The sequence below is a fragment of the Peromyscus eremicus genome, chromosome 8a (genome assembly GCF_949786415.1).
Source record: "Peromyscus eremicus chromosome 8a, PerEre_H2_v1, whole genome shotgun sequence".
Classification (NCBI taxonomy): Eukaryota; Metazoa; Chordata; class Mammalia; order Rodentia; family Cricetidae; genus Peromyscus; species Peromyscus eremicus.
In genome coordinates, this window is record NC_081423.1 from 87,517,978 (window position 1) to 87,543,672 (window position 25,695).

General features: G+C 37.0%; 1 protein-coding gene and 1 non-coding gene across 3 annotated transcripts in view; both read left to right on the plus strand.

The window, feature by feature from the left end:
• The window catches only part of Tanc2 (tetratricopeptide repeat, ankyrin repeat and coiled-coil containing 2), a 304,791-nt gene that overhangs the window by 55,749 nt on the left and 223,347 nt on the right, over positions 1-25,695 (plus strand). The window lies entirely within an intron of this gene.
• Positions 1,626-1,758, plus strand: LOC131918145 (small nucleolar RNA SNORA51). Its single transcript, XR_009380885.1, has one exon. It is a non-coding gene; the product is annotated as a small nucleolar RNA SNORA51 (small nucleolar RNA).

A 25,695-nucleotide genomic window follows, 5' to 3' on the forward strand; every position in this document is an offset into this window, starting at 1 on the left:
AGGAGCATTGTCAGGTGTGGGTTTCTCAAAAGGATTTACGTCTTAGCAAGAGCCACATAGACTGTCTCGGTGGCTCTTGACTTAGAGCTAAAGCAGTGGTTCTCAACCTGTGGGTCACAATCCCTGAGAAAGGGTCAAATGATCCTTTCACAACCATTGGAAAACACAAATTGTATTTACATTATAATTCATAACAGTAGCAAAATGACAGTTATGAAGTAACAACAAAAATTTTATGGTTGGGGGTCACTACAACAAGAGGAATGGTATTAAAGGGTGGCAGCATTAGGAAAGTTGAGAACCACAGCTATAAAGGGTTGCGAAAGAACCTGTTTTTGCCTTTTCCTTTCTGTTTTGGTAAGTGAGAGTGTTGGTGGCTTCAGAGGAGGTGTGATGGGTGGAATTACAACCTGATAACATGAAAACCCCGGGCTCTAGGGTTACCCAAGGGGATTGAATGGAATTTCTTGTTAGAATCCTAGAAAATTACAGGTTTATAGCTGGGAAAAGAGAAAGGCCATATATACTTAGGCCTTAGCATGATTCATTGTTATTTTATCATTATATTTTGAAATTATCTTTGTATAAAAGAAATATTGTGCTCTTAACCATTGAGCCATCTCTCATAAGCATACATTTTCATATTTCTAGGTTATCAGTGCCTAAGAGTGAGACTGTTGGTTCATATAGTAGATGCATGCTTAACTTTAGAAGAAACTGCCAAACTATTTTCAGTGTAGTTGTACTAGTCTCATTTCTACCAGCCATGGTTAAAAGTTCCCATAGTTTCATATTTTTGATAGCATTTGATATTGCCAATTAAAAGGTAAACCTTAGGCACATTATTAAATATGTAATGCTGTCTCGTTGTATTTTATTGTTGTTGTCAATGAGCAGGGTCTATTGTGTAGCCAAGGCTGACCTCCAATATAACAGCTGTCTTTGGAAGGCAGGGAAGTAGGGTGCAGAATTAGCATATGGGAAAACAAGTTGGCACAGAGGAAGGCTGGAAACTCCTGGCAGAGATGGACTGGCTCACACTACTGGCGCAGGTACTAAGGTCTAAGAGTAACCCTTGGCTCATTATAATACTAAAATGCATACCAATTAGTAATGACTTAAGATTTAATAAGAGATGCATGAAGTTGTATGTAGGATTGTGTTTAACTGGTAGAGCCGATATTATGCATATCAGCCAGAAAACTTGTGTGCTGTATATAAGTCATATTATCATTCTGAAATAACATAAAAGCCCTGATCTTTAGTGCAGTAGGCTCTTGAGCTGATGAATTCTCTCTGCCTGCTTCCTCCCTTGGAAGTTTATTTTTTGAGTCCACTGTCCTGTTTCTGTTGTCATTTGATACCACTGTGTTCAAAGAACACAGGAGCCTGGTGGTGGTGGTGGTGGTGGCGGTGGCGGTGGCGGCGGCGGCGGCGGCGCAGGCCTTTAATCCCAGCACTCAGGAGGCAGAACCAGGCGGATCTCTGTGAGTTCGAGGCCAGCCTGGGCTACAGAGTGAGTTCCAGGACAGGCTCCAAAACTACACAGAGAAACCCTGTCTCAAAAAGCCAAGAAAGAAAGAAAGAAAAAAACAACAAAAAAAAACCAAAACCCCACAACTTTAAGCCTCCTTGTGCTTACCACAGGCTGTGTTCTTACACTGACTGTATAGAAAGAGGAGGCAGAATGAACCTACCCCATGTACACCTCAGCCTAGGCCATTGTACCTGGTCTGTATTGTGAATGGGGAGACATGGGTATGAGTAGGAAAGAAAAAAAAGAACCCAGGAGCCTGGAACTTTGTTGCTGTTCACCTAATCCCAGTAGCAGCCAGTGTCACTGTGTTTCTGCCTGGACTGGGATTCCAGGAGTGTGCCACCATGCCTACTTACCGTAGTTTCATTTGCTTTTCTCTACTTGTTAATGAGCATCTTTTCTTGTGTTTATTTGCCTTTCATATATTCTTTATGGTGAAATATCCTTTCATATCTTTTGATAATTTTTATTACATTATTTGTTTTATTCTTGAGTTTTGAGAGCTTATTTTATTTCATAGATCCAGGTCCATTGTTAGATATGTGTTTTGTCTGTGCTCTTAACAGTGTTTGATGCCTTAACATTTTTAAAAATGGATTGTGCTTTTGGTAGCACACCTAAAACCTTGGGCCTAGGGGTATAGGTTTGTGTGTGCTTGGCATGTGTGAACCCTCAGGTTCAGTCTTCAGTCCCAAAACCTCAACTATAAAACCACAAAAACAAAAACATACCAAAACACTTTAATTAACCTGAGTTAAGTATATCTTCTAAAGGGTTTATTTTTAGTTAAGGTTTCACTCTGTAACTCTGGTTGGCCTGACACTCATTATGTAGACCAGACTAGCCTTGAACTCACAGAGATCTGCCAGCCTCCATCTCCTGAGTGTTGGGCCTGTACTGCCACACCCAGCTTTAAAGTTTTATATTTAGATCTCTGATCTGTGATGGGCTATTTTTAACACAAGGTATAAAATTAAAGTTAATTTTTTTGTTTTTACATTGCTGAAAATATGATCCTTTCTCCTTTGAATTACTTTTGGACTAATGTTAAAAATCATTTGGCTCTGTTTATTTGGGCACATTTCTGCACTGTCCATTCCAGTCATAGATCTGTGTTTCTGTCTTTCACCAGTATGGCATTGTCATTATTAAGAGCTTTATAAACCTTAGGATAGTGTGATCCTTACAACTTCTGTTTCCCCAAAATTATTTCATCCGTTTAAAATCCTTTGCCATGTCATATAAATTGCAATGTTGGTCTGTCTCTAAATCCTTCTGGAATTTTTCGTTGTCTAGTGTCTTTCTTAGTCTCTTTCTTCAGAGATTAGAAGTTTTCATTGTAAAGATCTTCCACCTCCTTAGTTAGGTTTAAATTCCAAGATATTTTATTGCCTTTGATGTTACTGTAAATGGGAGTATGTCCATGATCTCTTTTTCATTGTGTTTGTTATCGGTGTATAGAAAGGCTACTGATTTTTCTAAGTTGATTTTTGTATCCACCCACTTGGCTGAAATTGTTGATTGTTTCTAGAAGTTTTCTGGTGGAATTTTGGGGATCTCTACTGTTGTAATATCATCTGCTAATAGGGATAATTTGATGACTTCTTTTCCTATTTGTATCCCTTTAATTTCCTTATTTTATTTTATTGTTTCAGCTAGTGCTTCTAGCACTATAGTGAAAAGAAGTGGGGATAATGGGTAGCCTAGTCTCTTTCCTGATTTTATGAGATTGCTTCAAGTTTTTCTCCATTTAGGATAATGTTGCTTGTGGGTTTTGTCATATATATCCCTTATCATGTTGAAGTAAGTTCTCTCCAGTCTACTCTCTAGGTTATGAAAGCCTGGTGGGTTTTGTTAAAGGCTTTTTTTTTTCCTGCATCTGTTGAAATGATCATGTGATTTTTGTCTTTAAGCCCATTTATATGTTACTATATTTATTGACTTACGTATGTATCCCTTTCTGGGATAAAGAGAACATGATCATGGTGGATGATCTTGATATGTGCTTGTATTCAGTTCAATAGTATATTATTGAAGATTTTTGTTTCTTTGTCCATCAGGGATATAGGTCTGCAGTTTTGTTTTTTGTTGTTGTATTTTTACTTGGTTAAGTATTAGAGTAATACTGGCTTCATAGAACGAGTTTGGGTATGTTCCTTCTGTTTTTGTTTTGTGAGGAATTTAAGAAGTACTGGTTGTAGTTCTTAGAAAGTCTGGTAGAATTCTGCTGTGACTCCATCTAGGCCTACAATTTTTTTAACTGGATGGCTTTTTATTACTGTTTCCATCTCCTCCTTGTTATGGGTCTGTTTAGGTTATTGGCTTCTTCTTGTTTTAACTTTGATAGTTTGGATGAAACAAGAAATTCATCTGTTTCTTTTAGATTTTCCAACTTAATGGAAAAGTTTTTTAAAAGTATTCCCTTACAATATTCTGTATTTTTTTGGTGTCTGTCTGTGTTTGTTTCTGACTTGGCTAATTTTGGTTCTTTCATTCTCTCTTGTAGTTATTTCGGCTATTGATCTGTCAATCTTGTCTATCTTCCAAAAGAACCATCTCTTAGATTTATTATTTCTTTGTTTTTACTTCATTTCTGCTTTAATTTGTTATTTCTTGACCATCTAAGTTTGGACTTGGTTTGTTCTTGTTTTTCAAAATTCTTGAGTTATTTCCTTAAGTCATTTATTTGTGCTCTTTCTGATTTTTTTTTTTTTTCCGAGACAGGGTTTCTCTGTGTAGCTTTGCGCCTCTCCTAGAACTCACTTGGTAGCCCAGGCTGGCCTCAAACTCACAGAGATCTGCCTGGCTCTGCCTCCCGAGTGCTGGGATTAAAGGCGTGCACCACCACCGCCCGGCTCTTTCTGATTTTTTAACTTAGGGTTATAAACTTTCTTTTTAGAACTGCTTTTAATGTGTCCCAGAAATTTAGTTGTTGTGTTTTTATTTTCATGTTGATTTTTCTTGATTTTTTTCTTTGATACATTCATTGTTCAGTAAGTAATGAATTAATGTCCATGTTTGCACACTTACTGGAGTTTTGTTTGCTGTCAATTTTAAGTTTTATTGTATAATGGTCGGATAAGATACATGGGGTTATTTCAGTTTTTCTGTATTTGTTAAAGTTTGCTTTGTATCCCAGGATGTAGTCTATTTTAGAAGAACTTCCACATGCATCTGAGTGGAATGTATGTTCTTTGGCATTTAGATAGAATATTCTGTAGATTTGTTGGATCCATTTGATGTAAGATGTCTTTTAATTCTGAGGTTTTTATTTTTATTTTTGTCCAGATGACCTATTTATTGGAGAAAGTTGATCTAGGTAGTTCTTATTAGAGAGCATTTATATAGAAGTAGTGGATTTGATGGGAGATATGCTGTTTTGGCCATTCATGCTGTTTTTGACGTGGGCATATGAACTTTTGTGGGATCCCACAGAGGTTTCCTAGTGAGATCTGAGCTTACTTTACCCAGCAGGGCTGCATAAAGGGATGATTTGACCATGTGTGTGGTTATCAGGTGTTTGGAAGGGTCTACACTTGGCTGTGCTAGGGGGAGGTCTTTTGCTCCACAACTTGGCATTCCTTTAAAAAGCCCTTTAGAAGAGACAGAAGGGGCCTGTGGATTAGGATCCAGGCCCTCCCGAGGCTATCCTGTGTGTCTATCTCTCTCTCTCTCTCCCCTCTATATTTCTCTCTAAATTTCTTATCCTTCACTCCTCAAGAGTACCCTGGGGGAAAAAGGTGGGATGGCCCCCCACAGACCTTGTTCTTTTTTTGTGTGTCTGATGTGATAATCTAGTCTTCCTTAGCTTGGGCCAGTGCAGGGGATGCATGACCCGAGGTAGGGCAGGTAACACTGGTAGATGAGCTGTTTAATTGGACCATGGAAAGATGGCTCCCAAACCAAAGATGAGTCTAGAGCTAGACCAGGCAAAGCGGGTTCACAGATGAAGAAGGTTCACAGCCACAGGTCTGGAACTAGTAGGCCTGTTGGTTTGCTGATGGCAGAGGGATGGAGTAAGGATGGGAAAGGGGGAAAAGCAATTTACGTAGGAAAGGAGGTGGTTCACCCACAAAGAGGTTTGTTGCCCTCAGTCTGAAACTAGGCTTATAGGCTAGCAGATGGCAAAGAGTTAGGGTAAGGGCAGAAAAAGAGAAGTGACTTCTTGATAATTTAGTAAACCTGTATATATAAATGTGCCTTCTTACTTTGTATCCCATGACCTTGCTAAACTCACTAATTAGTTCTAAGATTTGAATGTGTCTTTGTTTATATGTGTTTGAAATTTTTTAAGTAGACAGTGTCTTTTGAAGATAGTTTATTTCTTTCATGCATGTATGTTCTTTGTTCATCTTATGACACTGGTTAATACCCCTAGTACAATAGTAGCTAAGGGTGTTGAGCATTAATGCTCTTTCCTAGTACCCAGTGTTAGTGTGGGAAACATCCATTCTTTTGTTTCTTTGTATGATGTTAACTGTAGGATGTTCTTTATGAAGTTAGTAGAGTTTCTCTCTGTTCCCAGTTTTGTAATTTTTTTAGATGTTTTTGAAATGATTTTTTTTTGCATCAAGTAATGTGATCATGTAATTTTTCTCGGAACCACTACTATGGTAGATGGTGCTCACATGATGGACTATATTTGAATCACTCATGTAGCAGACTATATGGTGGACAAATGATTTTAAAATATTAAACTAGCCTAGCTTTTCAGAAAAAAAATCACTCCCTTGGTGTGTTATACATTATTGTATTGGATTTGTTAATATTTTACCTAGGATTTTCATACATGTTTCTATATCCGTAAGTGTGCTGGCTAGTCATGTCATCTTGACACACAAACTAGAGTTATCTGAAAAAAAGGAACCTCAGTTGAGAAAATGCCTCCGTCAGATCCAGCTAACTGTAAAACATTTTTAAAATTAGTAATTGATGGGCCTGTATTCTATAAGAAAGCAAGCTGAGTAAGCCGTGGGTAGCAAGCCAGTAAGCAGCATCCCTCCATGGCTTCTGCATCAGCTCCAGGCTCCAGATTCCTGCCCTATTTGAGTTCCTGTCCTGGCTTCCTTTAATGTTGAACAGTGATATGGAAGTGTAAGCCAAATAAACCCTCTCTTCCTCAACTTGCTTTTTGGTGATGGTGTTTCATTGCAACAATAGAGACCCTCAGACAGTAAGGCATATTCATCCTTTTCTGGGTAATGCTTTTATCTGATTCATTTTCTGAGTAAATTTGTCCTGAAAATGAGTTAGGGGTATTTTTTTTTTTTCCATCATCTGGAAGAAATCTTGTAGAATTGGTGTTATTTCTTTAAATGTTTGGAATAGTTGACCTGTAAAACTACTGGAGCTTGGATATTTGTGTTTCATAAAGTTTGTTTTTGCCATAGACTTACTTTGTTTAAGGGTCACAGGAGTGTTCATGTTAACTGTTTAAGCTTGAATGTGTTTCAGTAGTTATGATTTATTAAAAGGTACATTTAGAAGGGCAGATTCTGGTACTAGACAGCTGTGTGACCTTTAGAAAGATGCTTTAGCTATAATCTCTTTGGTCCTTAATTTATTCATCTGAAAAACCGAGGGGTTAGACTTACTTGTTTTTTGTTTTTTTTTTTTTTTTTTTTTTTAAAGATTTTTTGATACAGGGTTTATTTGTATAGCTTTGGGACCTATCCTGAAACTTGCTCCACAGACCAGGCTGGCCTTGAACTCACAGATCGTCTGCCTCTGCTGGGATTAAAGGCGTATGCTACCACCGCCTGGCTAGCCTTACTTGTTTTTAAGGTTTTTTATTGACTACTTTTTGAATTTTTAGTTCTGATAGGATAATAATATATGCATTTGAAGTTGATGTGAAAGACCTTACTCTCTATTTTTTGATTTGTCTGTCATTCATTGAGCATTGGTTTTCTTAAATTAACTTTGTCCTTTAAAATATGTCTCATATTTTCTTCTAATAAATAATTTGATGTACAAATATGGGTAGAAGTATTTCTGTTCATGCAATTGTATATAATAGACTTAAGGTATATGAAAATTATCTTTATATATGCTTCATAAGAGGATTAAGATTATTAGTTTTTAATGTTATATTTTCTTAAAAAAGGATTAGTTTGAAATTTAGAAATATTTGAAATGCGTTTCCCTTTTTGTGATATCCCTTTGATCATCATGATTTTTTTTGAAGTTGTACAGTTTTCTACATACTAGAGACAATGTGAACATTTATTGTACAAATTTTTTCAAAAGTGCCACCTTGCTGTGCTTTCTGTCATTTGTTGGGTTAAAGCAAAGTGGAGGTAGCATACAGATTTGCTGCTGAAGGAAACACTGAGTTGCAGGCTGCAGCTGGAGGATTTTACGTAGGCACCTGTGGGTTTGAGTGCGTTCAATATCCAGGCTGCAGTAGGAGGCTGGCACTGACTCTGCTGACTCCAGTGCACTCCTTCGCTGCTGTTCTGCCGGTTTCTCGACTGTCCAGAAGACAAACAAAATGGTGCAGCACAGTCAGGACTTGGGGGAAAATAACCGTCAGTATGATTCAGAGGTGGGTCTGCTACACTGATCAGAAAAGAGATTGTTAAACAAGTCTAGAGGCTTAGGCAGAGATCAGCATGTCAGATTTCCGTAGCTGTTTTAATATTTGATGATGGCCATTTAAGAATGAAACTGTTCTAGTTGTGAAATCTGCATACCCTCTATATATAGAGGTTCTGGTATATGGCATGTATGACATTAGTAAATGCATACATGGTAGCTTACGGACAGATTGGTTTTATAAAATGTTTGTGGCTTTAATGTATATAGATATGTGTTATGAAAGGTTTTCTTTTCCTACTAGTATTAGCTTGGCTTTGTTTTTTAGCAAACACTTAATGGGCTCTGTATTTTCTCTGTTGCTTATTTGTTTGAGTTCTTGCTAATGTTTCTCCTTATATCATTCATTTTATAATAGCAGAAATCATTCTCTAGTGAGATAGGGGAAAATCAGTAGGACGAGCACTAAAGTTGGCACTTCATATTTTATTGATGACTGTAATGCAGTGGAGTTCGCATTGCACATAGTCATGACTTAAATGATTACTTCTTCTATGAAAGCAAAATGTTTGTAAGAACGGCCATGTTGACAGTGAGTATAAAATAAAGGAGAGGAAATAGGACAAGTAAAATTTCACTGTCATTGGCTTCTTGAGCTATGCCAGCATTGATTCAAGACACTGCTGTGTTAGAAGCACACTATGAAACAATTGAACATCAAGCACTAAAAATCATGGAGGCTTAGTTCCCACCCCCTTCCTGAAGCACTTTGCTTTTGTATGCGTATTTTGCGTGTCTGTAGGTGCCTGTAACCAAGGAGATGTCCAGTTGAAACAAGATATGTTTTCTTAAGCCACACCCAAAAGATTCTTCTTTTTTATGTTTTGGGTACTGTTTTATTCCTGTGTTGATTTGTTACCATCATATTTGGGATGACTTTTGAGTTGTAAAAAGGAGAAACATACTATATCCACAAGCTCCAGCTTAAGATGTTTTAAACATTTGAGTTGTTTTTACCAGCATAGAAAATCAGTATTTTAATTGTGCAGTATTTTCTCTGGCTGAGAGGAAGAGTATTTGTGTGGTTCCATGGTGAGTGTATTGCAAGGATTCTGATCACGTAGGTAACAGTGCTGCTGGTGTATTATTTTGGTTAGTTGTGGGTAAGACATTCCAAGTTAGTTCAGATTTTCTTATTTGAGCAAATATTTGTTGAAATATGCTAAATGCTTGGTTATTATGTGATATTAAAAATTGCAATGCAGTCAGACTGATTTCTAAATCTATTTATAATGTTTTGTTCCATAGTAAAGACATTTTGTATGTGATTAGAATTAACAACTATGTGGCTGTCTGCCACTATGTTAGATTACCTCACCCACTTTACTGTAGAAAGAAATAATTCGGAATCAGCATTAATCTTAGTAGTCTGCAGAGTGCGTTTGGTATGTACTCTCAGAACAGTTTCTTTTAGACTGAGCAAATTAACTCTATCTCCTCAGAAATAAAAAAAAAGATTGTAGTATATTTCTGATCTTTTTTATTGAACAAAAAAGAAAAATATATTTTTATGTGCCAAATTTCATGACAGTAAATAGTTAACTATAGAGTGAAACATACTGTATTATTAGAATGTTTCGTGTATCCAAATGTTATATAACCCTGATGGAATGTTGCAGATGAAACAAAGAAATCTGATTGGTTCCTCACAAGAAATAGCAGCCTTGAAATCCTTTTTAACCAGAGGCTTTCACAGCAGCTGCAATGGTTAGCTGGCATCACAGTGAAAACAGAAATGCCTTGGAGATGAGGAGGGTGTTAGAAGTAGAAACTGATGTTGTTCAGGTGTCTACTTAATTCTTTTCTTTGAGTATATATTGCCTTGCAGATGTTTGTCTTTACCTCCCTCCCTTTGTTGTTATTAAAAGAGGATTATGTCTTATCAAACTGATGAATTTCCTAAATAGCATTATTTATTGAATCTCTAAAAATAATTTCAAATGACAGAATGAGTTAGTGAGTAGCAATTTTAGGACATGCATGAGGTGTGAGTGATTGGGGCTTGTTGAGAGAAGAGTACATGGTGGAAAGTTTGAAGAACAGGATACTAACAGAAACTGTTCACTCTCACCATTCCCCATTATATTAAAATGACATTAAATAGTTGTCATCTTAAGATTTTGGTGATATTTAGTTAAGAGCACACTATCTATAATGATACTCAAAGAATAGGATGCTACTAGTCAAAAACAGTTGGAGAATTATTCTCTCCTGGCTATTATAAAAATACCCTTGAGATGGGGGAATAATGTGTTATCTTTAATGTATTTATTATTGGTTAGATGGTCTGCTGGACTGTAGCTTAAATCACAGTAACAAATACACAACTGTTCTATGTTTTTAGCAGAAAATATTTAAAACATTCCTGTTGCTCGAACCTAATTAGTCTTATAATAAAAGCCTGGAGTCAGATATCAGGGTAAAAGCTGAAAGATCGGACAAGCAGAGAAGCCAGCCAGCCACTAGTTCTTACCGCTATAAAATCCTCAGCCTAAAGGGGCCCGAGCTCCTGTGTCCTCTCACCTTACATTCCTCTGTCTACCCAGCGATATCATTTCCTGTCTCCACCTCACTAGTGCTGGGATTAAAGATGTGTGGGATTTATCTCCACCACTGCCTGGCTCTGTTTCTCTTTTAGACTGATCAATCTTGTGTAGTCCAGAGTGGCCTTGAACTCACAGAGATCTGTCTGCCTCTGCCTCCCTGTGCTGGGATTAAAGGTGTGCGCCACCACTACCTGGCCTCTATGACTAACTAGTGGCTTAGCTGTACACTCTGATCTTTAGGTAAGCTTTATTTGTTAGATCGTAAACAAAATATCACCACACATTCCTATAGTTTATTGCAACTTGAAAATTCTTATTTTGCCCCTCAAGACAGGATTTTTCTGTGTAGCCCTGACTTTCCTGGAACTCACTGTGTACACCAGGATGGCCTTGAACTCAAGAGATTCTCCTGCCTCTGCCTTTCCAGTGCTGGGATTAAAGGCATGTGTGAAAATTCTTACATATAAACAGTAATGGGTCAACTTTATAGAATCTGGGAGAGGAACAATTACTGTGAGCCAGAATCAGTATCTTAAATAAAGATATCAGATTATATTGAAAGGAAATAGCCAAGCATCATAAAAGAAAGTATATTTTAAAAGGAACATCTGATACAGGTATTTTCTGTGAGTACCAACTCTATCAAATAGGTTCCATTCTGTGCTTATTTTCTAATAGAGTTGGCTGAAGGCAGCTGGCTGCAAGTGTCACAAGCTAAAAGCAAAATGGCTGGCAAGGATTAGTACTGTAAAATTGCAATAGAGCTGGATGCAGATAGAATACCGTTTGTTGAAGGAGGGCATTATAAAGTAAGATGATTGAGCTCAAATGTTTTCAACCATAAATACTTTTATCAAAGGGAAATACATAGTTTTTTTTACAGCTTAAAAACGTAAGGCTTTATACTATAAATAAAGTGATAAATGTTTAGCCAGGCAGCAAAATCTCTTGTTACTCTCTGTTTAGCTGTTGTTTACATTGTGTGATTTTTAAAGATGGGGTAGATTTTGAGGGTAATTATAAATTTTTCAGAATGGTGTATAGTTAAACTGTAACAAAAGAGGAAGAACTCATTACTTTCTTAGAATGGAGGGAATTGGGAGAAGTTTCTGAGAGTTCTACATATTTATTAGAATTTTAGATTAGTACATATTAAGGGTAGAAGAAAAAACCATAAGCCCTTTTCATTGAATTTTAGCATTTGGAAGATTAAATGACTTTAAAGTTAGTCATAAACTTGCATAGATTGGAAATACCCTTCAGGAATTAATTAGTTAAGTTGAAGATTGTACATTAGTTCACTTGTCTTTCTCATAGTACATAGTAGAATGAGTATGTACTTTAAGAGAGAAAATACAGATATTTGTCAATTCTGCTTTTCTGGTATGTAGGATAAGGTCACATACCTAGTGAGTTACCAGGGTTTTTTGTTTTGTTTCTTTCTTTCTTTTTTTTCCAGGACAGAGTTTCTCTGTGTTGTCCTAGCTGTCCTAGCTGCTCTGTGGACCAGGCTGGCCTCAAACACAGATATCTGAAATTCCCAGTTTTTAATGAATGGATAATAATAGTAAAATGTGTGCAAATAATAGCAAGCAGGCACATATACAGGCACATATACAGGTATATCTAAATCAATTTAATTTTCACAGCCTTATGTAATAAATTCCATTATTTTACAATTTTGACAGATGAGGAAACTGAGGCAGAGACTTGATCAACAATGACAGACAGTATATGGTGAACCCAGTGTTTCAACTAGTGTGTTCCTGATCTTTTTCTCTTAATTAGTGAAGATAAAATATTATCATTTGGCTGTATCCTTAACCACCAGAAGCCTACATTGTATATATATCCTGGCAAGAACTGCAGAGTAGAGAAAACCTTTCTGTTATATCTTTCAGAATTGCCTTAACTGACATACTGACATTTTGTGTGTGTGTGTGTGTGTGTGTGTGTGTGTGTGTGTGTGTGTGTGAGAGAGAGAGAGAGAGAGGGGGGGGGGAGGGAGGGAGGGAGGGAGGGAGGGAGAGAGGGAGAGAGGTTTCTCTATGTAGCTCTGGCTGCCCTGGAACTCACTTTGTAGACGAGGCTGCACTCAAATTCAGAGAGATCCACCTGCCTCTGCCTCCTGAGTGCTGGAATCAAAGGCATGCGCCACCATTTCCCCACGGTATTTTGTTTTCTAAAATCCTTTTCAATCATTGGTTGTTATCATCAGTAAATGCAGATGTGTAGTTCTAAAGTACTTAAAAGCCCATAGCAAGTGTATGTAAAAATCAGTTGGGTAATGGGCTCCGAGATCTAATGACTTGTTAAGCACAGCTGATTAAAACTTCTGAACGTTGTTCTCTCTTTTCCTCTTTATTCTTCAGGATTTTTTTCTTTTTCTTTCTGTTTTGTTTGAATTTCTGTTTCCAGCCTCCAATACTCAATTTTTCAGTAACAGTGCACTTTCTAGAACATGAATTTGAGTTTTCTAAAATGTTAATTTTGCTGGGTATGGTAGAGTCTGCCTATAATCCCAGAACTCTTGAGGTGGGGGCAGAAGGATTAGGAGTTCAAGGCCAATCTCAGCTACATAGCAAGTGTGAGGCTCTCCTGGCCTGTATGAAACCATCTCTCAGAACAAAAAAAATATAGATTCCAACATAGAAAGACATAGAAAGTACACACTTAAGAAGACAGATTTAAGCCGGGCGGTGGTGGCGCACGCCTTTAATCCCAGCACTCGGGAGGGAGGCAGAGCCAGGCGGATCTCTGTGAGTTCGAGGCCAGCCTGGGCTACCAAGAGAGTTCCAGGAAAAAGGCGCAAAGCTACACAGAAAAACCCTGTCTCGAAAAAAAAAAACCAAAAAAAAAAAAAAAAAAAAAGACAGATTTAGAATTTGGTAAACAAACAACCCTTCCCCCACAAAGCCCACCCAACCTAGTGATGTTTGAATCATCTTCAGAGTTGAAAAGCACATTAAAAATGTATCTGTTAGAAGTTTTTAGTTTAATACTATTTGTTTTAAAGTTTGCTAAGCAGTGATAAAATTCTTTCTGTTTTCTATAATCTGCTTTTTCCCCCTTCATTGGTATATGTTAACCTTCTTTTATGCATAGTGTTTAATTTTTTATTAGTCTTTAATTCATTTCCCTCTTAATAGAAAATTGAGTTTATTTCTGTTTGTTAGTTGTGATGATGGTATGTGAGTGTGAGATTATAAGTAATGCTGCAATGAGTATCCTTGTATGTACATTGGGATTTTTGGGGGGTGTACTGTACCCAGAAGTGGAATTGACAGGATATAGATTCTTTATGTTTTACCTTTGCTAAATAATTTCTCTGTCATTGTTACTGTCCACACTCATATTTCCCAGAGAGTTCCTATATTGCCAATGTTCATATAGTAGGAGTTAACTTTTACCACTCTCATGAGTAAAAAGTGACATCTCACTGATTTAATTGTTTTACCTAATTTCTAGTGAGGTTTGATATTCTTTCATGTGTTTATTGGCCTTTATAGTTTTCTCACCTATTAATAACTTTATAACTTTCATGCATGTTTTTATTGAATTATTTATCTTTTTCTTACTGATTTACAGAAATTCTTTGTATATCTCAAAGATGGTCCAGTAAACTATAGCTAATGACCCATATGTACCTTGCCACCTGTTTTTATAGATCCTATGAGTTAAGAATGGTTTTTACATTTATTTTAAATGATTCAAAAAATTAATGAAGGCTAAAATGTCATTTTCATTATAATCTGAAATTTAAATGAAATTTAAATTTTAGTATTTGTGAATAGTTTTATTGGAATATGTGCATACTCATTTGTACATTGTTAATGCTTATTTTGTGCTACAGTTGCAAAGGTGAAATACAAGATAGAGAGCATACTGATATTGGTTGATAGAGGGATTCAGTGTGCACCTCTGGAATGATTCTAGGTTCTTGTGTCCCAGAACAAGGGATTGGACAGAAATACATGAACAGTAGCAAAGTGAGAGACTTTATTAAGGAAAGATACTTCTCCAAGGGAGGAAACAAAGTGGCCTGAGCAAAGAGCCTTTAATAGCTGAAACAGCCCTTTTATACAGAGTTTGGGTTTAATGGGTGTGTTCTGTTACATGTAATTCTGCATACAACTTCATCATATATCTTATTAGCCTCTTAAACCTCTACCTAGGGATGTGAAGTTTAGTATTATAATGAGCCAGAAAGTGATGATGGGAGTTGGAGAAGTTCAGTTTCCCACTTTGCCAACAGGCTTTTTCATATGTAATTTTGAAATGCTTTGCTTAAAGGTCTTTTGGACCTCACCCCACTCCCCGAACTATTCTATTGCTTCAGTAAGATCTGCAACTCTAAAATGCTTGTTCTCCTGTGGTTTATAGGCCCCTGTTCTTGGTTGATTCTTGGTCTGTGACTTTTATTGTAAGTATTTTCTCTCAATCTATATACTCCATCGTAAAATTTTGCTTTTTTAATACCCAAACTGATGTTGAGTAAGTTAAAATTTTAAATTATTCAATTTTATTATTATTTTTCATCCTTCATGTTATTTGAAGACTCTTGGAGATCATAATTATATTCAATAAATAATTATAAGAATTTTCATTTCTAATTTTAATACACATGAATTTATTTTTTGTAAATCTTACAACAAAATGATTACTGTGTGAGAATCATTTATGTATTTATTTCAAATAGAGATAGTCTTTTTTTTATGCTATTTGTTGAAGGTCCTTTCCTTTCTCTAGTGATTTGGAACGCCAGTTTCTCTGATAGGTAGTTTATTTACACCTGTGTCTGTTTTCTGGGTTCTTTGTACACTTTGTTTCTTACTTGATTAACTATTTCTATGTCTGTTGGATCCAAATGATTCTTATTACCCAGAGATTTAATCATTGTTGTATCTATTTTTCCTTGTTTCTTGGGAGAATACTAAAGAATGTAATAGCCTTAGCAAGAGCTTTATTAAGGACAAATCCAAGGGAAGGAATAGTACTTTGAATTTTCTCTATTGCATATATCATCATGTTAGCTTTAAAAACATTTTTTCCTTAAAACATTTTGATCTCAGATCTTTATTCTCTTAGCCATTATTATAATAGTCAAACAATATATTAAGACTCAGGTACCCACAAATGTGTGGCATTATGCTAAGTACTTTAAAAAACATATATATGAACTGGAGGTATAGCCTACAATGCTTGTCTAGAATGTATAAAGCACTGGATTTAGTCTTAGTCACCACATAAACCTGGTGAGCTACCACGTACCTGTAATCCTAGCACTCAAAAGATGAAGACAAGAATGTTCGAAGTTCATGATCTTCTTTGGCTACAATTAAATTAGAAGTCAAATTAGAAGCCAGCCTGAGGTACATCCCCCCCCCCAAGTGTGTGCATATGTAGAGTCAATGGAAACCAAAACATTATTTGGTATAGTTGATTTGAAAGAACAACTTTGAGTCTTATTTATATAATTTATGATCTTTTAACTTACTACTTTGGTCATGGCAGTGAATGTTAATATATTTAAAAGTTGTGTCTTGTGGTTGGAGAGGGGAGGGGAAGGTTTAGTTTTCATTCGATCTGTGGTGATGTATTGTGCAACCCAATAAAACTTATCTGGGGGTCAGAGGACAGAGCCAGCCACTAGATTAGACATAGAGGCCAGACAGTGATGGCATACACCCTTAATTCTATCACTCTGGATCTCTGTGAGTTCAAGGCCACACTGGAAAGAGAGCCAGGCAGTGGTGGTACATACCTTTAATCCCAGTACTGGGAAGCACACATGCTTTTAATCCCAGGGCGGAGAAAGGTATATAAGGTGTGAGGAAACAGGAACTAAAGAGCAGTTCAACTGAGACCCTCAGGTGAGGACTCAAAGGCTTTCAGTCTAAGGATTCGTGGAAACAGGATCAGCTGAGGAGTTGGTGAGGTGAGATTGGCTGTGGCTTGTTCTGTTTCTCTGATCTTTCAGCTTTTACCCCAATATCTGGCTCTTTTTTTTTTTATTAATAAGATTGTTTAGTAATTTGTGTTATAGTCTATCAGCTGTTATTCTATGTCTATAGAGGAAGGAATGTAAGGATTTTATTATGAACCAAAATGACATAATAAGATAAAACATTTCTTACTGTCTTTGAGAGTTCTACATTATTAAATATGAATTTGGAATGAAAAATATTCTATCCTAATTCCATAGGTATGAGTTATTTCTCTGGTGTCTGTATAGACATTTGAAGGGAGAGAGAGAGATCAGAAACTTTGTTAGGAAAACAAAAGACACTGATTTTAAATGCAACTGAGCTGTGTTAAGAATTTATGCCTTTTCTGATGGGAGATCTGTCAAGCATTTTAAGTGTTAAATGATGTGGCTGTTCAGTTTGCATTCTAATTAACTATTCAGCTAGACTCTGTGTTTAGATGTATGTTTAGAAAGAATGGATAAGGGACGGATGCACGTTGGAGATGGGAACAGATAGAGAGATGGTAAATAAAAAGTTCAGAGCCAGTTGTGGGGTACCTCCCAATATCAAGCCTGACAACTGTGTGTTCATGAACCTACTACTACCCCTACCTGAGGAGCTCAAGCAGTTGATAACTTCTGGGGAGGGAGAGTCAGTTTTCTTTAAGGGTGTGGTCCTTGGAAGGTTGACCACACTCTAATGGGCGACCTCACAACATGAGTATATGGGCAGCACAAAATGGACTCAGTGAGTTATTTAAAAAAATGTTGTAGGGAGGTGAGGGTAGGTCTGGGAAGAGTTAGGGAGAGGTATTGGGGTAAATATGATCAAAATATATTGTATGAAACTTTCAAAGAATTAATAAAAATATGTTTAATTAAAAAAACTAAAATAATGCAAGGCAGGTGGTGGCAGTGGTGAGGATGGATGGATGGTAGGACAGAATTTGGTGAGTGTATCAAGCTTTTCAACATTTTAGCAAAATATCTGAAAGAAACAACTTCAGGGTAGAAAGATTTATTTTGTTTACTTTAGGCAAGTGGTTCTCAACCTTCCTAATGCTGTGACCCTTTAATACAGTTCCTCATATTGTGGTGACACCCAACCATAAAATTATTTTCATTAGTACTTGTTAACTGTAATTTTGTGACTGGTATGAATCATAATATCTGATATGCAGATATATAATATGTGACCCCTGTGAAAAGGTCATCTACCTGCAGGTTGAGAACTGCTGGTTTAGATGTGTCAAGTCAGGCATGGCAGAGCAGAGCAGTTCACGACATGGCAGCCAGGAAACCTACATTAGTGGACTGACTAACTTCCTCCCTCCCTCCCTCCCTCCCTCCCTCCCTCCCTCCCTCCCTCCCTTCCTTCCTTTCTTTCACCCTTTCAGCCTATGGGATGAAGACACCCATATTTAAGGTAGATCTTTCACTCTATAGCTAATTTTTGAAACATCCACACATCTGCTTTCAGAGATATGTTTTACTAATCATAGATGCTTTTTAATCAAATCAAGTTGTTCATCAGGATTTCAGTTTTGAATTAATTGAAATGGAGAACTCTGATAGAGTTAGGTTTGAGGGAGTGAGCAGAAGGAGAGAATTTCATGTTTGGATATTATGAGTTTAAAGAGTAATTGAGATATCCAAGTTGAGATTTGAAATGATTGGTTTTTATTTGTAACGAACATTAAATATTAGTCTTTTCTATCAAACACTGTAAAATACTTGTTTACAACAAGGACCTCAAATCTTTACATCACCCCACTTTATGCAAATATTTTAATTCCCTCTACCTGGTAAAACTTTTGTTTACGCAGAGACCATGCTGAATTCTCAGAACTTAAGTGCTAACACCTTCCTGCTTTCCTTCATTTCCTTTGTACCATTCTTTTAAAACTAACCAATTACAAAAGATGTGAAATTGGACTCCAGCCACTGTGGAAAAGACATTTTATTCTACATTAGAATAAAAACCAAATGAACTTCCTGTCCCTCTGTGCTTGTTCTTCTGCTTTGGTGAGTATCAGCACAGCCTTCTGGTCAGACATGAAGTTTTGCCTTGTTGAGACATTTTAATTGGAGTGGTGGTCTTTTTTGCTGAGACCCTGAACTTATTTCTAACACATAGACAGGCCTTTCCAGTTTGTAACAGATAGAGGAATATAGGTTCCCTAGTAGAATAATGGATTTGAATCTGTGTAGGAGAGACAATATCAGGACTAGTGTTAAGTTCTGGATTTTGTACTTAAAAATACATTAGTAATCTGTTAAAGGGGAAATTCATGTATATTTCATAGGCTTTTGCTGAAAATTGAATAATGTGCATATGTAGAACACTTAGCATGATGTCTGACACATAGTATGGGTCATATAGGTAACAACAATTTTTGTTAATGTTGGTACAGTCTAAGAAGCTGAAGCTTCACTTTTCTTTCACTTCTGTGGAGTATGTTTATGTATGTACACTATTTAGTTCCATGTTCTTAGTAGCACACACTCTCAAAGGATGCGATGAGAATAAGTGTTTTCCTCTGTGGTGAATAAAAAGGAGGACATGACTGCTCCTGGATATGATTGAGGATATGAGGGAGAGCACAGCCAGAGGCATCTGGAAGAGTTAGAGCTGGGAGAGAAAGTAGGAGACAAGACATGACCAGCAGACTGAACTGGGCAGTGAGAAGAGAGACGGGGTGGGAGGGAAGGCAAGAGAGGAAGAGGAGAGAGAGGTGAAAGGGAGCTGTAGTTAGTCTTTCTTGCTGGGCTTTCTTTCGGGACCGCCAGCTTGCCAATAACGACACTGAGACTTACTATGAATGCTTGGCCTTTAGCTTAGGCTTGTTCCCAGCTAGCTCTTATAACTCAAATTAACCAGTTTCTATTAATCTATGTTCTAACATGTGGAGGTTTTTTTGGTCTTTTTTTTTTTTTTTAAACCTCTCTTCCATTCTGTACTCGAACTTCCTCAGTGTCTCACTGGCGTCTCTCATCTTTCTCGTAGATTTCCTCTCTCTTCCCGGAAGTCCTACCTGTTCTTTTCTGCCTAGCTGTTGGCCATTCAGCTCTTTATTAAACCAGTCACAATGACACATCTTCACACAGTGTACAAATATCCCACAACAAGGAGCCAAGAGCAGGGCTGAGAGAGTGTATGGCCAAAATGGCTGGGTTATGTAGGAAAAGAAAAGCTGGAGGAAGGGGAGCAAAGCTTAGGGCCTGGAAAGGTTTAGGCAGGGATTGAGAGGTGCTAAGAGGAGCCAGCACACTGTAGCAGTTACTTGCTATGCTGGGAGAACCTGGTAGCCAGTGTCTACTTTGATGTGCTAATTTGCTAATTTGCATATCAAAGTTAGCTTTTTGTCCTGGGTTTCTTTGGGACATAACATGTAGCCTCTTCCAAAAACTTATAACCTCATGGTAATAATGAGGAAGACATCAGAAAACTCCAACTGAGGGAAAGTCTTCTTATGATTAGTATTCCTCAGTACTATAAAGAGCACCATAAATAAAGTCTAAGAAACTGTCACAGTCTGAGAATCCTACAGAGACATAATGTCTAAATGTAAAGGGGTATTCTAGACCATAAAAAAGATATTAGTTTAAAAACTAAGGGGATCTAAACAAAATATAGACCTTAGGTATAGTAACATATCCTGTTGATTCATTAGTTATAACAAATAGTTATACAGGGAACTGGGTGTGGGGTTTGTGGGATCCTCTTGTGCTGTCTTAGCAACTTTTCTGTAAACTAACTATCTGTCTTTCTTTACTCTGTTTACTTAGTTCGATGTTAGGCCTGGCATTTTACATATTCATTGTATGCCTTGAAAGCAGTCATCTACTTTTAAAATACTGACATTATTGTTGTGGTTGCTTCATTTACAATTAGCAAGTCTGTTCTGTTTTTGTATTATTAGTCTGTAACACAAATCTTAAAAGGTCTTATAAACAAACAAACAAAAAACCCTGAGCCAGATATTGGGGTGAAAGCTGAAAGATCAGAGAAACAGAACAAGTCTCATCTCACCTCATCTAACCTCATCTCACCAACTCCTCAGCTGATCCTGTTTCCAAGAATCCTCAGACTGAAAGCCTGAGTCCTCACCCCTGTGGTCTCATTTGAGCTCCTGCTTAGTTCCTGTCTCCTCACGCCTTGTATACTGTTCTCCACCCAGCCATGACACTTCCTGAGATTAAAGGCATGTGTGCTTCCCAAGCAAAGGCATGAGATCTCAAGTGCTAGGATTAAAGGTGTGTGCCACCACTGTCTGGCCTCTGTGTCTAATCTAGTGGCTGGCTCTGTCTTCTGATCTCCAGATAAGTTTATTAGGGTACACAATATGTTGAGGGAGACAATATATCACCACATTAGTCATCATTATTGATGCTTATCTTCAGCTTCAGAGTCAAAACATTCTGAGTTTAATAGAACTTTTCTTGTGCTACAGATCAAATTGTTTTGGAATATGCTGGATGCTTCAGGCAATTATAGATTAACAAACAACTCATTACAAGCAAGTTACTTAAAATCTTTTCAAAAAAATTAGAGCTTTTAAACTGGCTATATAAAAACCTTCACACACACACACACACACACACACACACACACCCCAGTTTTTCGAGACAGAGTCTCTCTGTGTAGTTTTGGTGCCTGTCCTGGAACTCACTCTGTTGAACAGGCTGGCCTCGAACTCACAGAGATCCTTCTGGCTCTGCCTCCCAACTGCTGGGATTAAAGGCATGCGCCACTGCTACCTGGCCTCCTTGACATCTTTATATTCGGGCAAGCTTTGAAAATATACATTTATAAAAAGAATTAGCTATAACAAAGGTGCATTTTGTTAATTGGTTTATTTTATTTGGTATAGAATATTTTTTTTTCTTTAGAGGAAAGATACTGTAGAAAAATGTTTCTAAGAACTAACTTAAGGGCTTAGGGTGTAGTTTAGTGATAAGAGTACATGCTTAGGTCCTGGGTTCAAACTTTTAACAGCATAATAGCACAAATGAATGAATGAATGAATGAATGAATGACCTAGATGTAGGTGGGTCTGGGATTCCATAGGAAAATTCTTAGTAAAATACAGTTGAGATTAGTGTGGAAAACATGTTTTCTTTTTGTAGAAGTAGTCCAAGCAGGAAAACACTGGATTCCTTAAACTGTGTTCCAAACCGTATCAGTACCACTTACTGTTTTTTCTTGAGCTTGCCTTTATTATATGAATGTGTTAATTTGAGAGCTGGCCTATAAAAATAATTCAGCAATTTAAAAAGTACTAACTGCATGCCAAATATAAAGATATCAAGATGAAAGGGCTTTCAGAGGCATGATTTTAATATCTTATAGTCCAATCTATCCTACAGTCATTAATGACTAATAAACTCTGTGACATTGATGTCATACAGATACGAATAGTTGCTCTGACTTTATTGCAATAGTGTACTTTACAGGTGTGTGCACTGTGCTGTAATATGGAGGAAGGAGCCCTGGTTCTTCTTGATAGTTATCCTGAAAGTCAGTGGAAGAGGAGGAACTTGCGTTTGTGCCATTCTTCAATAAAAAGATGTTGTTCCCCTGGGGCTGGAGTTATAGATGTAGTGAGCCATTGTGTAGTAGCTGTTGTGTAGGGATTGAACCTGGAGTCCTCTGGAAGTGCAGCCAATGCTCTCAACTGCTGAGCTATTGCTCCATCCCAGTCATCTTATTACTGTAAGTCTTTCTATAACTTGATGGCCATCATAGGAAATCACTAAATATTGAATATTCCTATTTTTCTAAGACTGTTTTATTGTTTACATATCCCTCAGTTAAAAACTGTATCTTGTGCAGTGATTTTTTTAAATACTTTCCTCTATGAAATAATGGGAATAGAAAACCTTTTAATAGTGTTTTTTAGTATTGAAGACATTGTTTCATATTATTTGTGGATTATTACTGAATTTTACTTAGTATATTGATTAACAAATTCTCTGATTATCTAAAATTTTTGTATTTATAAGGAGAAATTTCATGATTGTTTTTCTAACTCTAAATAGCTTCATGCTTTGGTGTGTGTGTGTGTGTGTGTGTGTGTGTATAATGTTAAAAGTACCATAACTTGTTCCCTAAGATTTCCTAGTCTCATTTCCTCTCTTGAATTTAAAAAAATTTAGTGCAGTTGCCTGTGGAGGTCAGAAGGTATTAGATCCCCTGGAGCTGGAGTTAAAGTCTATTGTGAGGTACTTGATATTGATGCTGGAAACTAGTATGTGTGACTGCATGTGTGTGTGCCTGTGTTTCATGTTATAATCCACACCTTGGGTCTGCTAAAGTGTTCCTGGAGCTTAAGTCTATATTGAATGGGTCTGTTAATATGCTCTGGAAATTTGATAAATAGGGACAGATGATAGAGACAGGTAGACAGATTCCTACCCTGCCATAAATAGGGGGTTGGTGTTTAGAAGACACAATAAAAAGATTGACAATATCATAATAGGAAGTTGAGGCAAGATCCAGGTCCACATGAGATGGGGGTCACCCTAGTTTAACTTGTCTTTCCTGTTGTAAGTGCAGCTATCCTTGACACAGTGCATGGAATAACTCTCTGAGGACTGAAAAGGAAGGAACAATGGGAAGATTTTGGGGGAAATTGGAACCATTCATGAATTCAGAATTTTCTTTTCCTCTGATATCTGCTCATTAGAGCTTACTGCAGCTAAACAGCTCCAGGGACAGACAGACATCTTTAATAGGAGCGTTCTAGTGCTGATTTGAAGAGGGAAAAGAGTACTCATGCTGAAACAGACCATGGACAAGTCCTCTCTAATCTCCCATGTTTTCTCTTCTTCTTGCCCTATCCTCCCACCTTGTTAACGACAGTGGGAACCCATGTAAGAAAAAAATTCTGAGAGGAGAACCTACTCTATTAGTGGAGCTGTTGGTTACTACAGCTCATTTTCCAGGAGTGCCAGGAAGCTGGAAAATACTGAAAAGATTGTAGAGAAAGCTATCTCAGGAAAAGAAGCTCAGAAAGGTATGAACACCAAGGTTCACATCTGAGCTTTACAGTATGGATCTGACCGAAATTATCATTCCAAAAACTTTTCAGTATTGCTCTAAGAGATCACTGACCAGAATACAGACCAACTCCTGGGTGGCATATAGGTAAGATAGATGGGACTAGAACTGTGAATAAAAGCTTTCAGAAGTGGAGCTGACATTTCCCAGTAGATTAAATAAGACTTGAAGAATCATAATTTAAGTTCAAATATAATCTAAAATTACACACAAAGATTAACAAATTACATCTAAAGGTGATGTAAAGAGAACTAGGAAATGCCAGTTTGTAAGGGAAAAGATGAGAGATGTTAATACCAGGCTGAGTCAGTGAAATGACTAGACAAAGATGTCAGCTATAAAAAAATGTTTCAACAGCAGTATATGAACCTTCTCAAAATGAATAGACAAAAATTTTAATGAGAAAATAAATACATAAAAAGGAATTGAATAGGAATTTTAGAACTAAAATGTAGTAACCAAAGAAAAAGTATACTTGGTAGGCTCATTAGCAGACTAGAGACAGAACAGGAATCTATGACCTTGAAACTATGTAAATACAAAGTATCAAAACCTAAACCCCCAAAATAACAAAATCTAAAAACAAACAAATGGGGAGCCTCAGGGATGTGCAGGACAGAAACAAAAGGTTAACATTTTTGCCATTGGAGTTCAAGAAGAGAAATAGAAATGTGATGATAAAATGGTATTAGACAATGGCTGAATATCTAATCATACGTATCAAAAGAAACTCCTGAACCTTAAACAGAAAAATGTAAAGAAATTCATACCAAGTCACTATTGATTAATCAATCTACTAAAAACTAAAAACAACGGTCTAGAACTCAGTCTGAGAAAATGAAATAGCAGTTGCAATGATTACAAAGGTTAGAGGATGTGGCAACGGGCTGGGGATGTCACTCAGCATATAGTGTTTCACTGAGCACGTACGAGGTCCTGGCTGCCTGAGCTTAATAATACTAGTGCCCTACCTCCCTGCCTCGCACACACCAAGTGTCAAAAATAAGGATATAAACAAGATTACACAACCACCAAATAACCAGTAAAATACATTCAACTTCACTAGTTTTTTAATAAATTCATTTACTTTTTTAGGTTGTTAACTTTTAGAAGAGAGTACACAGATGCCTATACATGCGCACACATAACATACCTGTGAGCACTCATCTGTGCCTGTGAGGAAGCCAAACATTAAGACATCTTCCTTAATTGCCTTTCCACCTTACTTTTTTTTTGCAACAGGGTGTCCAATTCAACTGGAAGCTCACTGTTTTAGCTAGGCTGGCTGGTGACTAAGCCCTCAGGATTGGCATGCCTCTGCCTAAATCAGAGCTACAGTTAATAGGCATGTACCAGGCTTTTATATGGGTTCTGGGGATTCAGGTCCTGTTCTAATGTAACAAGTGCCTTACCCACTTGTCCATCATCTCAGCCCTAGTTTCACTATTAATAAGAGAAATACAAGTTAAACAGAAGTCTGTAAGATTTGGGGGCATATTGGATATTAATTCATGAACATCTGAGGTTGTTAAAAACAACACCACATTCTGACTTTGAGTTGGTCAGTTAAAATATCAAGCCTTGCCAGTTGTGGTGGCACAGCCTTTAATCTTAGCACTCAGAGACAGGCAGATCACTGAGTTCCAGCACAACTTGGTCTACAAAATGAGTTCCAGGACAGCCAGGGCTATACAGAGAAATCTTGTCTCAAAAATCCACAATAAATAAAATATCAAGCCTTATAAAAAGAATCTGTAAAATTGTTTTTCTTTAACATAGAGTTAAAAGGATATAAATATGTACATTTTCTTAAAAATAATGAGGTTTTAAAAAGATTCTCTTTAGTTTTTAAATTATTTTATCCTTTGACAATTCATACATGTATGTAACATACTCATTTCTTCACCCTCTCTTATTTTCTCCCCCACCCCATCAGTACTTCACCTTCTTCCCACCAAGCCCCCATCCCACTTTTCTTTTTGTT